Raw genomic sequence first — 17,413 nt, forward strand, 5'->3', positions numbered from 1 at the left:
CTTCACAATGCCCCAGACAGTGCAAGAGGAGATAAGAATGACACACCTGAGGGCTAAGAGTTGGAAAAGTGGGTAGAGTGCTTGCCTAGCACAAAGATCTCAGTTTGATTCCTCAGTACTACATACACAGAAAAGCTGGAAGTGGTGCTCAAGTGCTAGAGTGATAGTGTTGAGGAAAGCTCAAGGACAGTACTCAAGCCCTGAGTTCAAGCCCTAAGTCTGGCAAAAAAGAATCCCTGAGCCCAGCAGAGTCCCCCCACCACCCTGCCCCACATACACACCCCTCTCTTTTCTCTTCTCTTTCTCTCCCTCAGTTTTTAGAGAACACAAATTTCCAACTTGAATGTTCTGAGTGTACTAATGTGAAATTGGTATTTACACACTTTAGTATCTCTTGCTTTCTAATTGGTCAGTTTTGCAGCTTCAATCTTTTCATTGAAGCGTTGCTTTTTTAGATCTTGTATAGATGCCTTTTCTTCATTGAATTGATTTTCAATGTCTTTTCTCATACCCTTTAGCTAAGTGGTTGTTGTTTTCATTGGACTCCCTTTTCTTTTCCTAGAATTCATTGAGTGCTCTGTTTATGGAGTCAATAAATTCCTATAATAATCTTTTGTTAGTGTCATCACGTTCATGCATAGCCATGAGCAGGCTTTTAGTCTTTTCATTCAGCATATTTACTAGTAGTGTAATTACAGCATTTTGATTACTGTCATCTAGATCTTTCATTGATTGCTCTTTTGCCTGTTTATTTTGAGTTGGAGTTGAGTTTCCTTTGACTTGACATTTTCCTTGTGTTTCTATGGCTTGTTCTGCCCGTAGCAAATCTAATAGTAAATCTAATAGTACAATAAAATAAAGGTTAAGACAAAAACTAATCCAGACTCCTATAATTGCACAGCCTTTAGAAATTCAAAATCATAGATAAGGGTTCCCCTATATACCTCTCCTTTTCTTTGTTTGGGGAGAGGTATTGTTCAGGAGTGAAGATTATACATAGTTGTAGCCAGTAAATAAGTCTGTTGTGAGCAATAAAACAACTGAAAGTATAACAGACCCATTAGACCCAGTCAAAATGGAAACAAATGCAGTCTAATTCACAGACAATTAGGGATCAATGAACCAAAGACAATGAAGGAGAGAAGTAACAGAGCTAAAGGAAAACAGGTTAACGTGGAATTAAAAGAAATACTAAGAAATAATGAAAAATAGGGGGAGAAACAAAGAATAGAGGAATATAGAAAAGGAAGGGAAGGGAACAGAAGTAAAAGAACTAAGATTCAAAATAATAACAGAAACAGTTAAAAATAAAAAGAATCGCCAGCACCAGTGGCTCATGCTTGTAATCCTGCAGGCATTGGTGGCTTACACCTGTAATACTAGCTACTAAGGAGGCAGGGATCTAAAGATCTGTTAAAAGCCAGCCCAGGTATGAAAGTCTAATGAGATTCTTCTTTCCAATTAATCACCAGAAAGCCAGGTGGTGCTATAGCTTAAGTGAAAGAGCAACAGCATTGAGCTGAAGAGCTCAGGGAGAGTGTTCAGCCCCAGAAGTCAAGCCCCACGACTGACAAAAAATAAATTAATTAATTAAATAAATAAATAAAATAAAATGGAAAGAAAGGAAAAATATTAATAAGAAATTGAGTACTAAAAAATATAGCCTGAGTTAAGTATACACACAATTAAGAAAGAAGCCTACTAATCGCTTGACTGTAGGACTAAACAGAACAGCAATGATGAATGAAGAAATGTTTTTAAAATTTTACAAAGAGGAGGAAAAAATCTCAAATTGGTTTGGAGGACCCTGTGTTTTCCCAATATCCACTATTCGATCTTAGTGGACTTTATTTCCTTATGGTGGTCAGCTTTTCTTCTTGCTCAATTGGATTCAGAAGCTTTCTTGTTACCTAGATTCTCACACTCAGGCCTTTCTTAACCTAACTTACAACTCAAAAATGAATGGATTCTCATATCATTTTGTTTAGGGGGAAAAATTCTTCTTTTCAATCTTTTTTTATTATGTATTTTTCATCTATTTTTATTGTAATTAATAGAAGGGTTACATTATATTCACCAGATAGAAGGTGCATTACTTCACAAACATTGATACCCTTTCTCATGTCTTGGTTCCCATTTCCCTCTCCCACCCCCACCCCTCATCTTGTTTTCCCCCCTTCCCTATCCTATTTCAAATAACCAAATAAGCATATATACAATATATCAGATAACAAGGTGAAATACTGTAACAATATGAGATAACCAAGGGACAGCAAAAGAGATGAGAGATAACACAGTACATTAAGGACAACAATCACTCGTTATATGGATTTTGTTTCTATATCCTGAAAGTCCTTTCATTTAGCGTCATACTATGTTGGGGGCAGAGTGTGGGGTCAGTGACCGTGACTGTGGGGTCAGTGATCTTGGACCCACACAATTGTGTACACATTGCTTTATTGTTTTTTGGCTTTGTTCTGTTTAACTGATTTGAGATTTACCATATGAATGTAACCCCTGGCAGTTCCCTGATTTACCATCTGAATGTAACACCTGGCAGTTCCCTGGCTTCAAGAAAAGTATGTAAGCCTTGATTTGGAAATAAACGAGGCAAGGGCCGGGAGTTTGGCCTAGTGGGTAAAGTGCTTGCCTAGCATGCATGAAGACCCTCGGTACCACATACATAGAAAAAAGCTGGAAGTGGTGCTGAGGCTCAAGTGGTAGAGCTCTAGCCTTGAGAAAGTCCAAGGACAGTGCTCAGGCCCTGAGCTCGAGCTCAGGACTGGCCAAAAAAAAAAAAAAAAGAAAAAAAAAGGAAATAAATGAGGCTGCAGTCTTAAGCTCACAGCCTTCTTGGACTGCTGACTTGGGCTGTAGTCCTCCTGAACCCCATCTGTTTGTCTCTCTTCCATTTTTTTCTAGTCCCTGCCCCCTATTTCAGGAATCCTGGTTCGCTGCCGGCTGGCCCAAGCAATACTATATGGCCTTATGTATCTAGGTTTTGCTCTACTGTAAATCACTGCTAGAAGAGCCCAAGGTTTCCATGATTATGACAAATGAGGGAAACCATTGAGCCTATGTTCCTTTGAGTCAGGCTTACTTCACTTAATATAATTTTTTCTAAGCCTTTCCATTTCTTTGTCTTTGTACTCCTCCCATACTAACTCAGTGAGAGAAGCCATTTGCTTTGGGTGACAGAGCTCCAGAAAGGTGGCTATTTTTTGCCATTAGAATCTCTGCAGGGAAGTTTGTGTGGGTGGGACTGTGACATGTTTGGAATCAGAGGCTTTTCTTGGAGGGGCTGGCCTCTGAGACTCTTTTAGTAAAACTCCAAACCATCCTTAACTTTTACAGCCTGTCAAGTATTTTTTCCAGTGAGATTTTGCAGATCTTTGGTTTTGTAATTCCAAGATGCCAGCTACCTGTGGGTTTAACTGCAGCATATCTGGAATGCTGAGCTTGTCTTTGTTTGCAGTTGAGGGGTTGGGCCATCTGTTCCTGAGCCTTCCTCTCTCTGAACTAGCCTGTGCCCCCCTGGATGAACTGCCTTCTACTGTGTGGGGGTTTTTTTCTGCCAGAGAGGAGAGGGGTAAGGATATCAGTTTCCTTTGCCCTCTTGAAAAATGGGGCCTCTTCTCCAGCCATGTTACCAGACAGCTACTCTGGCAGGCTCTGTGCCACTATCAAAGATAGTGTTCTCTTCAAGTAGGGGAGGGTTTCCTTCCTCTATTTTGGAAGGGAAAGTGGGAAAGGAGGATGTGTTTTATGGGTACTTACACTTCACCCTGCTGTTTTGGACCATCCACGAGGTGATGAGTTGTTTCTGAATCTATCCATATCCAGCTCAGATGTAGATTCCCATTCCTTGCCTTTAAGTTTGCACTGGAGATGTGTGGAAAGCCAAAATGTATGCTACTTTTCCATGGCTTCCCCCAGCTGCTGCCACCATTGCCCCAGCAGGTGCTTTGATCTGTCTCCTTTAGCAGGCTGCTTGTAATTTTCTTCTTTAGTATACATCTCTGTATAATTATGTTTACTTAGTGTGACTCTCTAGACCTGGATAATTTGGTGACACCCTAAAACTCTGCTTCTTTGGAGAGAGAACTGTTGTCCTCCTGTTAATTTTCTGCCATGTCTTTTATTCCCATGAAAACTTTAAAACTATGAAAAAGAAAGAATTTGAAGCAGACTTAGGAAATGGATAAATCTCCTATGCTCCTGGTTATGGAGAATTAAAAAATGGCGATTCTGCCCAAAGCAATATACAAATTCAATGCAATACCCATCAAAATCCCAATAACTCTCTTCAAAAGAAAAAGAAATTCAAAAATTCATATGAAATAATGAAAGATCTGAAATTGCAAAAACAATCTTTAGCAGGAAGAATAGCAGTGGAGTAATGTCGATACCTAACTTCAAGCTTTATTACAAAGCCATCATAATAAAAACAGCTTGGTACTGGTGCAAGACCAGGCCTTAGAACTAATGGAATGGAATAGAAGCCCAGAAATAAGCCCACAAACATATAGCCATCTACTGTTTGATAAGGGAGCCAAAAACATACATTGGAAGAAAAACATCCTTTTCAACAATTGGTTCTGTCAAAAGTGGCTATCTATGTGCAGAAAACTCATATATCACCTTGCACCATAATCAACAACAAATAGATCAAAGACCTCAATGCAAAGACAGATACTATGCAATCAAATGAAGGGGTAGGGTACAATCTAGGCCTTTTAAGCATGGGGTAAAACTCCCTAAACAAAGATGCAGACACACAACAATCACAGAGAGATTGAATAAGTACGATTTTACCAAACTAGGAGAGCTTCTACATAGCAAAGGTTACAGATAGCAAGATAAAAAGAAAGCCTAAAGAATATGAGAAAATCTTCAATAGCTATGCATCAGACAAGGGCCTCATATCTAAATTATACTTAGAGCCCAAAACTTAAACCTCAAAATCTCAACAATCAAGTTAGGCATGGATAGCTCACTTGGGATAAGAAGTTAACACCTGTTAGCTACTTAGGACACGGATCTCTGAGGATCATAGTTCCACACCAACCAAAGCAGGAAAGTCCATGAGACTCTTACCTCAATAAGCTATCAGAAAAAGATAGAAATGGAGCTGTGGCTCAACTGGTAGAATGTTAGCCTTCAGCAAAAGAAGCTCAGGGATAGTGCCCAGGCCCAGAATTCAAAGCACCAGACCTGGCAAAGAAAGAAAAAACTCAATAATCCAAATAATAAATGGGCTAAAGATGTGAAGAAAGACTTCTCAGAGGAAGAAAAAATAATGGCCAATAGACACATGAAGAAATGGTCAACATCACTGGCCATAAAGAAATGCAAATCCAAACAATCTTGAGATTCCACCTCAGTCCAATTAGAATGGCCATTATCAAGAAAAACAACAATAATGAATGCTGGTGGGCGTGTGACCAAAAGGGAACACTATTATACTGTTGGTAGGAATGTAGACTCTCAACTGTTTATAAATAAATAAACAAATAAATAAATAAAATAGTAGAGTGACAATTATAGTAGAAGACAAATAATGGGAATTATCATTAATTTTTATAATTCTTTAAAATGTCATTTCCTCACTTGCACCAAAGAAAAACTTTCAGATGAAATTTGCTATTGCTTATTCAAAAATAGATGTTATATATTGCAAATGCTTTTCAAACCCACTGGGCATTTTCAAACCCTAAAATTAATCTCAATTTTGAGAGTGATTACAGGAAGGCAATAGGATAGCACCAAAAAGAGGCCAATTTCCAAGTCTTTCTGTTTCTTCTGCCTCTTTTGAAGTACAGCACCTTTCATGAAATGAATGTTCTGCCATGCTTAGGATTTAATAAAATGAAGAAATGTAAGGTTTTGCAGAGCTCTATATTTAGACACATAGTTATTTATACTATTACACAACAAAACCATTAGCTTATGCTCAGTCATTCTGCATGATCTCAATTATTGTGACATCAGAACAGCATGGTCACAAGGGCAAAATAATCAATTCTCTAATGTAAAGTAACCTTACATGTTCCACTGTGGTGAATGATCTTTAATATCAGTGCCTGAGATTGTGAGGAAATAATGATCTTTATGCAAAAACAACAACTATCTAAACACTAGAAGAACTATTTCAAATAAAAATAACTGCTCTTCACTATTTACCATAGCAAAGATATGGAACCAACCTAGATGTTCCTCAGTTGATGAGTGGATCAACGAGATGTGGTATTTATACACAATGGAATTCTATGCTGCAGTCAGAAAGAATGACATTGCCCCATTTGTTAGGAAAGACTTAGAAAAGATCTTATTAAGTGCAGTAAGCCAAACTCAAAGGAACTTAGGCTCAATGGTTTCCCTCATTTGTCATAATCAGTAGAAACCTTGGACTCTCCTAGCAGAGATTTGCAATACAGCAAAACCTTGATACATAAGGCCATATAGTAGGACGGTGAATGAAAGGATCTCTAGGATATAGAAACATGAGCCATATAATGAATGATTGTTGTTCTTAAGGTACTATGTTATCTCTCATCTCTTTTGCTGTCCCTTAGTTATCTCATATTGTTACAGTATCTCACTTTGTTACCTGATATATCAGATATATTTGTATTTGGTTATTTGAAATTGGATAGGGAAGGGGGGGAAACAAGATGAGGGGTGGGGGGGGGAAGGAATTGGGGACCAAGACATGTGAAAGGGTATCAATGTATGGGAATTAATGCACCATCTATCTGGCAAATATCATGTAACCTTTCTATTAATTACAATTAAAAATATATGAAGAAAAAATGACTGCTCTTAAAAATTTCAAATAAAGTTTTTCAAATAAAGTTTTTGATGAAAACTTTAAAACCCTGAAAAAGGAAATTAAAGCAGAACTGAGGAAATGGAAAAACCTCCCATGCTCCTGGATTGGAAGAATCAATATCGTGTAAATGACAATCTCGCCAAGGGCTATCTACAAATTCAATGCAATACCCATCAATATCCCAATGTCATTCTTTAAATAGAAGAGACAATCCAAAATTTCATGTGGAATAATAAAAGACCCCGTAGAGCAAAAACACTTCTTAGCAGAAAGAACAGTGCTGGAGGAATTTCAATACCAAAATTTAGACTCTATTACATAGCTATAATTATCAAAACAGCTTGGTACTGGCACAAGAACAGGCCTGAAGACCAATGGAATCGAACTGAAGATCCAGATATTAAACCTCAGACCTATGGCCACCTAATCTTTTACAAGGGAGCCAAAAAAATAGAATGGAAGAAAGATAGCCTCTTCAACAAGTGGTGCTGGCAGAACTGGTTAAGCACCTGCAGTAAAATTAAGTTGAATCCTTCTTTGTCACCTTGCACTAGAATTAACTCCAGATGGATCAAAGGCCTGGAGGTAAAAGCTGACACACTGAAAACTTTACAAGAAGGAATAGGAGATACAGTAGGCTTCCTTGGCACAGGTTGAAACTTTCTTAATAAGGACCAAGAATCACAACAAATCAGAGAAAGGCTGGATAAGTGGGACTGCATTAAACTGCAGAGCTTTTGTAGGGCAAAGGACATAGCTAGTAAATTAATTAGGAAGCCTACAGAGTGGGAGAAGATCTTCACCAACCAAACAACAGACAAAGGCCTCATATCTAAAATATATCAACAGCTCAAAAAATTGAATCACTCCAGAACTAATCTCCAAAGTAATAAGTAACAACCATCCCATTAAAAGATGGGCCAAAAACTTAAAGAGAGTCTTCTCTGAAGAAGAAACAAAAATGACCTATAGACACATGAAGAAATGCTCAACAACTCTGGTCATAAAAGAAATGCAAATCAAAACAACTCTAAGATTCCACCTCACTCCAGTTAGAATGGCCAGGATCAAGAAAACTAATAAGAGATGCTGGAGGGGATGTGGCCAGGAGGGATCACTACTACACTGTTGGTGGGAGTGCAAACTCGTTCAACCACTATGGAAAGCAGAATGGCAGTTCCTCAAAAGAGTAAACATAGAGCTCCCCTATGACCCAGCAATTCCACTACTTGGCATTTACCCAATCATCCAGAAACAAGAACATACTAAATCCACCAGCACAACAATGTTCATTGCAGCACTATTTACCATAGCAAAGATATAGAACCAACCTAGATGTCCCTCAGTTGATGAATGGATCAACAAGATGTGGTATTTGTACACAATGGAATTCTATGTTGCTGTCAGAAAGAATGACATGGCCCCATTTGTCAGGAAACGGAAAGACTTAGAAAAAATCATATTGAGTGAAGTAAGCCAGACTCAAAGGAACTTAGGCTCAATGGTTTCCCTCATTTGGGCTCTCCTAGCAGAGATTTGCAATAGAGCAAAACCTTGATACATAATGCCATATAGTATGATGCTAAATGAAAGGACCTGTGGGATATAGAAACATAAGCCATATGATGAATGATTGTTGTCCTTAAGGTACTATGTTATCTCTCATCTCTTTTGCTGTCCCTTGGTTATCTCATATTGTTTTAGTATCTCTCTTTGTTATCTGATATATTGGATATATTTGTATTTGGTTATTTGAAATTGGATAGGGAAGGGGGGAAAACAAGATGAGGGGTGGGGGTTGGTGGGAGGGAAATGGGGACCAAGACATGTGAAAGGGTATCAATGTATGTGAATTAATGCACCTTCTATCTAGCAAATATAATGTAACCCTTCTATTAATTACAATAAAAAATATGAAAAAAATTTCAAATAAAAAAGTAACCTGTAAGTGGTAAGTAATGGTATAATGATAAAATGACCTTCATGTAAACAGATTATGTATATATGGGAATTATGAAACATGTACACGCCAGCCATAGTATTTAATGTACACTATGAAATAAAAAGGTCTTTGTAACTTGTAAGTAGGAACAGGATTGGAGAAATGGTGGAGAAAGTAAAGGAAGGGGTGACATTATCCAAAAGCATTGTTTTATAACCTGACATAAAATTATAACCCCTTTGCACAATTGCTTAATGATAACTAAAAATATGCATCTTACTTCCAGTAACCATCATGTACATTCTGTTTGCCCATAGTTTGCTGGAGCCAGCCGGCAGTGAATGAGGATTCCTGATTTAGGGGGTGAGGACTTGGAAAAGAAGAAGACAAGGAAAAGATGGGGTCAGGAGGTCTACAGCTTAAGTCAGCAGCTCAAGAAGGCTGTGAGCTTAAGACTGTATCCCCATTTATTTCAAGTTCCAATCTTAAATACTTTTCTTAAAACCAGAAAACTGCCAGGGATTACATTCGTACAAAACAGCAATCAAGTCTCAGATAAGTTAAATGAGAAGTGATTGATATAGCCCAAAGTCATCATGACAAAAGCTTACTTCCTTGTGTACTCAGTTGTACAGGTCCAAGGTCACTCTGACCCCACACTCAGTCTCCAACAATAGTTGACACTGAAAATTTATTTCACTGTAGCTTCTTAGTATTTAGATGTAAGTCGCAGTATTCGATAGAAGTGACCACCTTTCCTTTGAATTCCAGTATTTTACTTCTGTAATGTAATATTTAATAGGCTTTCTCCATTCTCTCTGTTTATTCCTCTTTTTCCTCTTTTTATTGGCTTCCCATGGATTGAACCTCAAAGTAATGGAGACCACCTATTTATTTTACTGTGTCTTAGCATCCTTACTCATCCTCATTTATAGCTTACTCACTAATACTTAGTGTTACCACCTCGTTTCCACAGAGAATTGTGGGTGTCTTAGGCTAGAAGCCTTTAGTGCATTAGCTGAGTAATAAACCTGGGGTGAGAATACAGGATTGTTCTCAACAATTCAAACTTCAAAAGCTTCTATTGAATCTCTTCCAGTATTTAATTCTACAGGAGAGAAATGCTGCTTTTCATACTTTGGGCTTAGTATTTTGACCATATCGATGGTACAATATCATTTAAGCAGTCAAGATTTTATTCACACTCTCTATTAATTTAGTGTCTCCTTTTTTTCCTATAGGACTTAGCTATCTCTAGAAATTAACAGTTTCTCTTAAAGTTAACTGGAAGCCATTGAAAGCTAAATGCTCTTCATCTGAAGGATACATTTTTTTGACTTGGTCACATCATTCTCTCCCAGTCTTGAAAATTGTCTGATCTGTTGCAAGAAATTTGGCAATTTCTTCAATTTTTTTTTTTTTTGGTATGTGTCATCGGGCTTGAACTCAGCCTGGGCGCTGTCTCTGAGCTCTTCAGCTCAAGGCTACCACCCTATCCTTGAGCCAAGTCCCCACTTCCTGATTTCTAGAGGTTATTTGGAGATGAGAGTCTCAGATCTTTTTGTGCCTGGGCTGGCTTTGAACCTTGATTCTCTGATCTCAGCCTCCTGAGTAGCTAGGATTACAGGCATGAGCCACCACACCCAGCCTTCTGTTTTTATTGTATTGCCTAGATTCTAACCAGAAAACCTACTTTATTCTTCTCAATAACAAAATGAAATTCAGTTTTATAATTTTGTTATATGTTTAGTTAGATACTATAAATCATTTGGTTGGTGGTGTTTTAGGCCCAGAGACAAATGGCACATGTTTTCTCTCACATGTGAAAGTTAGATCAAAAGTATAAGCATGCATAATATACCCAGGTTTATATACAACACAAATTGGCTAAAGCATGCTGTACTTAGGGGAAGAGTAACTCCAACAAGCAATTAATGAACTTTAACAAAATGAATACCAGGAAGCTGAAATATGTTTGAGAAAGGAGGGTAAAGAACAGGCTAATACAGACACAAATGGAGGGAGGAAATGTTAGCAAATACAGTCATTCTTATTCAAAATATTGGGTAAAAATTGAACTATGTAATTTGAGGGTAGGGATGAAATGATGAAAGATGGGGGAGAATGATTGAAGATTGACACTGCATTGTACTCATAAGCTGACTTCTGGAATTGAAACCCCTTTATACAACTACTTAATAAAAATATAAATATACATAACATTACAGTGACTAATATGTGTTCCATTTATAATTTTCTATCTTGTGAATCTACTTTATGCTTCTATGCACTAAATATTCCTCATCTCAGTATATCTCAAAGGTAATAATTTTCATGAATTTTGAACTGTAATTAAGATCCCCAATTAAATTACAACTTAATCTTCATTTTGGTTACCAACTTGCAAATTAACTAGCTGATTTGACAATTAGACAAATATGCCTCTACACATAGTTAAGCTTGTGTGCAGTGAGGACCATATAGCAATTCTTTACTTTACCAAAGGTTGGCAATGAGGCTTTAAATTTATCATGGATTAAACAATATATTTCAATTTCAAATGATCAGAGTGTTTGAATGCAACACATTTCTGCATCCAAAGAAAACATGTCAGGTTCTCATTACAGTTTTTGTTTAAATTAATAAAATTTTAGTGAATTAGTAAACATTTTGAATAGCTACATCATGCTCAACCTATGTAACAAAAAGCAAGTTTAAAAAAAAAAACAAAAAGCAAGTTTTATGTATGGAACATTTTTATATCCTATAGTATCTTCTGTACTTCCTACATAATTGAATGTTGATATGCACCTTGTATATGTGATGAGTATTATCATTTAATGCATGTTCATTTTTTATTGAAACTCATGGTTTTTAATCAATGTAATTATTCCTATTGCATCACAAAACCTTGCTTCTAAAACTACTAAACTAAACCACCTCTTTAAAAGATAAAATGTTATTTTCTGAAATTATACTCAAATATATCCTATTTGTATACTGTCATCATTACATTGACAATTAAAGATATACATAAAATCAGTACAATCACTGAATGTTATTAGAGTAAATAAGACAGTAATTCATCGACGTTTAGTTTCTATAGCCCTCATTTCCATAAGGACAATCAACTATGAAAGTCAATATATTGTTAAGTAATTAGCTTAGAGTAAGAATTGTTATAAATTATAAACAATTGCTTGTTGCAACACGGGTATGAGAGGGACACCCAGGGCCAGCCTGAAGTTCCGGGAGCCGAGGGAGATGGCAGATATCAATAGCCCAGCCCTCCCCCAATTACCAGGGAGAAAACAACGCTGAGCCAGGAGCTGTGTCATCCATGAAAGCGAAGCAGATTTCAGGTTCATTGCATCGGGCACATAGTTATATACTGTGGGGGAAAGAGGGGATCAGGAAGCAAAAAAGGACAAATAGGAAGAGGGCCAAGGTGCTATAACTAAGGGTCAGGGAAAACTTTCAAGTACTGGGCAGGACCGGTGCAAGAAAGCTCATGGGCAGAGGACCTGCCCTAGGAGGGGGTTCAGTTGAGTCACTTACACAGAAATACCTGGAGAGGTCTGCAAGGTATGCGAATACCTCAAGAGAGGTAGGCGAGGAATGCCTGGCCAAAGCCCTTTAATGGCCGCTGAGCCATTAAAGGATGATGAACAGGCCTCAGAGATTGTAGACCGGTCCCCAACAATTGCTCTGTAACAATAAATTAACAGGATATTTTTACTCACGGGTCTGACTTGGAACCATGGTCCACCTGATAACCTTTCACATAATAAGCATGCGCCCAACTCTTGGTTGAGATGAGGTCTCATGAACATTCAAGGCCTAGGCTGGCCTTGAACCATGATCCTGCCAGCCTTCACCTTCTGAGTAGATGGAATTTCAGGCTTGAGCCATGGGTTTGCTATTAAGACAGAATAGCTTTATTCAACTCAAGCTTACATCATTTGATTGCATAATGGCTGGATTGAATTGCATGTTATTTTGTTTGCTGTGGCCACAGGAATAGGTATTTATATGTATAAAATACAGTAAAGGTAAACAGGCTACAGTATCTAAGTTTATGAAACTGCACAATGTTCACATAATGATAGAACCATTTATCTGTGTTACATCCCCGTTGTGTAACATGTAAAATTGGGAATGTGTTGAATATGATAAGTAAATGAAATTAATGTTAATTTCTTCATTGTACAAGTTGTTACTATTAGGAAATACGCGACAAGGGTACACAGGTTCTTATTACTGCTGGAATTATATTTTTATAATTTCATATGACTCTTCACTCATAAATGAATTAATTAAAAGGTCAAACTTTTGGGACCAGAAATTTGGCCTAGTGGTAGAATGCTTTGCCTAGCATGCATGAAGACTGTGATTCGATTCTGTGGTACCACATACATAGAAAAGCCGGAAGTGGTGCTGTGCCTCAAGTGGCAGAGTGCTAACCTTGAGGAAAAAGCCCAAGGACAGAGCTCAGGCCCCAAATTCAAGCCCCAAGAGTGGCACAAAAAAAAAAAAAAAACAACCTTAAAAATCTGCTTCATAGAGGGGCTCTCCAGCCCGGTCGGGGCGTCGGTCCCTGCCCCGCCCTGGGTGCTGGACCCGCGCCTGCCTTCCAGGAGGAGGGCGGTGGCCGGGAGCCAAGCCGAGGGAGGCCAGCCCCCGGTGGGCCTGGACCCACCGACAACAGACTAGGCCCGGCCCTTTCCCGCCTCCACTGCCAGACCATGTGCCTCCGTCCGTGGTCAGGCTGCTGCTGCCTCTGCTGATGCTGCAGCTGGCCCTGCTGGCGGCGGGCGCCCCGGGGGCACTGGTCAGCGCACCCAGAGCCTGGTGTGGGGATCCGGGCTGCGGGCGCCCATCCTCCTTCCCATCTGCTACTTCTACCTGCAGGCTGTCCACACCTAGGGCCACAACCTCACGTGATCGCCCCCAGGTCAAACACTGTTCAGAGTAGTAGTAAAATCTCTTCTAAGGAGTGGAGTTAGTCCGGATTCAGGTTCCTAAACCATTGGATAGGAATGATGGAACCTTTTTGGTGAGGTATAGACTATATGATACCGTCAACGAAGGACTAAAGATAGAAGTCTTTTATGGAGATGAACATGTGGCTCAATCTCTCTATATTCAGAAAGGTCCTGTGTACCATGAGTATTGCAATGGTCCACAAGATCCTGAGGCCTGGCAGGAAATTCTTTCCTGTCCACTTGAGGAGCCACAGATTGCCAAGGATTTTGTTTCCTTCCCTAACATCGATCTCCAGCAGATGCTACATGAAGTCCCCAGAAGATTTGGGGAAGAGAGAGGTGCTGTTGTTCATTACACGATTCTCAATAACCAGATTTACCGACGAGCACTAGGGAAATACCCAGATTTCAAAATGTTCTCTGATGAGATTTTGCTCTCCCTGGCAAGAAAGGTCTTACTGCCGGATTTGGAATTTTACATTAATCTTGGAGATTGACCTTTAGAGCATCGGAAGGTCAAGGAAACCCCCAGATTCCAGAGACATTGTCCTTCCAATCTATGATGTCAGCCAGTATTCCACCGTAGAAGCCACTAATGATCTCCTGTCCATTCAAGGACATACAGGGCCTTCCTGAATCAACAAAACAGAGAAAGCTTTCTTCCGAGGTAGAGATAGTCGGGAGAGGCTGCAGTTGGTACAGCTGTCCAAAGAAAATCCACAGCTAGTGGATGCAAGAATTACAGGATATTTCTTTTTCCAAGGGAAAGAGAAGGGACTGGGAAAAACCAAGTTGATGGGGTTCTTTGATTTTTTAAAGTACAAGTACCAGGTGAATGTGGATGGGACTGTGGCTGTGTAGAGGTTCCCATATCTCATGTTGGAAGATAGCCTGGTTCTGAAGCAGGACTCGCCTTATTATGAACATTTCTACATGGAACTACAGCCCTGGAAACATTATGTTCCAGTGAAAAGAAATCTCAGCGACTTACTAGAGAAAATTCAGTGGGCCACATACCACAGCACTCTACCACTAGGCCAAACTCCCAGCCCGAGAACAATCTTTTGTATATCTATTGATGATATCACTTTATTAGTCCATTTTTTAATCTCCTGTTCACTTCCTCACACTTATTTCCAGTTAATTAGGAAGGGAAAGTATCTTAGGGGTTTTTTGTCACCTCCTCACTGCATGATTTCCCCTCTTGCAAGCTGCCTCCAGTATCCACTTAGAAGGCCTGATGAGAATTATAAAACAAGATTAAACTGCACACTAGTGGTTTACACCTGTCCCCTACAAAAGAGGCTGAGATCTGAGAATCATCGCTCAAAGCAATCCTGGGTAGAAAAATCTAAGAGTTTTATCTCCATTTAACCAGCACAAAGCTGGAAGTGGATCTGTGGTTCAAGTGGTAGAGCATCAACCTTGAGCAGAAAATAAAACTAATGGCCGAGGGCTTGTGGCTCACACCTGTAATCCTAGTTACTCAGGAGGCTGAGATCTGAGGATCATGGTTCAAAGCCACCTAGAGCACGAAAGTCCTTGAGACTCATCTCCAATAAACTACCAGAAAACCAGAAGTGGTGCTACGGCTCAAGTGGTAGAGCAATAGCCTTGAGCTGAAGAGCTCAGGGATGGTGCCCAGGTCTAGAGTTCAAGCCCACAACTGACCAAAAAAAAAGCTAAGGGACAGGTGAGGCCCTGATTTGAAACCCCAATACCAGCATATATGCAAAACAACAACAACAAAAACAAAAAACAAACCAGAAGAGTATTTATTTCTGTGTTAAAAAAATAAAAAATAATTTTTAAAAAAAGCCTTGCTCCTATCTTTTTGGTTAAATTTTTTCCAAGACTTGAAACAAAATTAAGAAGGAATTGTGCCTCAGGCTGGTGAATCCCAGTGTCTGGTTATACACCTACCTGAGACTTCATTCTTTAGTGTAGCTCATAGCACCCTATGGGTTTCTTCCATTAGCTATATCATGAATAGGAAATGATAACTGTAGTGGCAATTTTTAACTTTAAAAAATGATCCTTGCAAACATGGAAACTTCTATAGCATCTCTAGGAAACCCAGAGGCCTGGTATATACTCAGAAGCCAAAAATAGGCCTGTATTCATTCCTCACTCCTCTCCTCCTCTTTTTTGTGGGCTGTATTGCCCTGCTAAGATTACATTGTAGCAATTAGATTTTAAAGGACCATCAACCCAAGATACAGCTGGTTGACAGATCATGCTCTTAAAGAGTTATCCAGCCACTGAACTGGTGGCTCACACCTGTAATCCTAGCTACTCAGATGGCTGAGATCTGAGGGAAAGTCTGTGTACCATAACCTCACGGGCTATACCCTCTCAAGTGTGCTTATATACTTTGCACATAAAGGTAGTAGCTTGACAAAACTATTATAGAAGGCTCTCCCTGCTCCCCTATGCATACCATGTCCTAATGACTGTTAGATATTTGCTACAAAGACTTTACATCTTTTATTAATTTAGTTTATTTTTGTCTGGCATGGGCTTGAGCTCAGGGCCTCCATGCCATCCCTGAGTGTTTTTGCTCAAGGCTAGCATGCTATCACTATAAGCCCAGCTTCACTTCTGGTTTTCTGATAGTTAATTGGAAATACGACTTTTCCTGCCCAGGCTGTCTTTGAATGGTGATCCTCAAATCTCAGCCTCCTAAGTAGTTAGGATTATAGGCATGAGCCACCAGCACTCAGGTAGTTTTCATCTTTTAAAATTGATACCACTTGAGGCCAAAAGGTTGTAATACTCGAAAGCAAGTTGAGACAGATTAAGAATCTTCAGGAAGTGGAACAGAAGGAGATAAAAAGGAGACCTATGTGCTAGTTTTTTATACCTGAATCAGAAGATCCAATGGGAAAACGTCAAAGGAGGAGTGGTTTATTTGGATTCCGAGGTTTCAGTCCATCATGACCTCAAGGTGAGGTCAAGGTCAACTTGTCATGCATTGGCTGTAAGGACAGATAGTAAGCTGCATTAGTTTAAAGGAGCAGACAGCATGTTCATTTCTACAACACAAAGACCTTGAGGAGCCTCAATAGGGTATTGCCTGGTTACTGCTAAATGAAGGAATTGTGGGCAGACAGTACAAATGAAATTGTTTCAACAGCGTGATCATGAGAGACTTCCATGATTGTGTCTGTGAAAAGGAAGTTCCAGAACATGTATAATGTGAAGGTATTTATGTCAAAACCAAAATGTCAGAAAGTGTGGATGGAGCATCAGTATCTAAGAAAAGAATGGGGAGAAGGATTTTTACTTTATGCTTTTTTATAGTATTTAAGTTGCTTTTCTATCTTTCAAATTGTAAAGAAAATGTTCAGCTAGCAAAGCACAACATATGTACAAAAGGTGTAACTAGGAAAAGAACTTATTTGTTTCCTATAATGCTGCTTTTTACTCTATTGTAGCTAATCTTACACCATGATTTTATTGCACATATTTTTAAAATAAATCATTTTTTCCAAAAAAAATCTACTCCATAGAATAAAAGTTGCTTTTAAAAGTCTGATCTCCTGCTTTTGAGAAAATGCAATGCATAATTTATTCAGTGTATATGTATCGGTTATCTGCAATAATGTGTAATGACTTGACCTTAAATGTAAAAGTAAGCCAAGTGCAATGACT

The 17,413-nt window shown here is 38.9% G+C and overlaps 1 pseudogene; it reads left to right on the forward strand.

Moving 5' to 3' along the window:
- LOC150056634 (protein O-glucosyltransferase 3-like) overlaps window positions 1-17,413 on the forward strand; it is a 50,198-nt pseudogene that overhangs the window by 6,756 nt on the left and 26,029 nt on the right.

Source organism: Megascapheus bottae, chromosome 12 (assembly GCF_031878675.1).
Source record: "Megascapheus bottae isolate mThoBot1 chromosome 12, mThoBot2.hap1, whole genome shotgun sequence".
Lineage (NCBI taxonomy): Eukaryota > Metazoa > Chordata > Mammalia > Rodentia > Geomyidae > Megascapheus > Megascapheus bottae.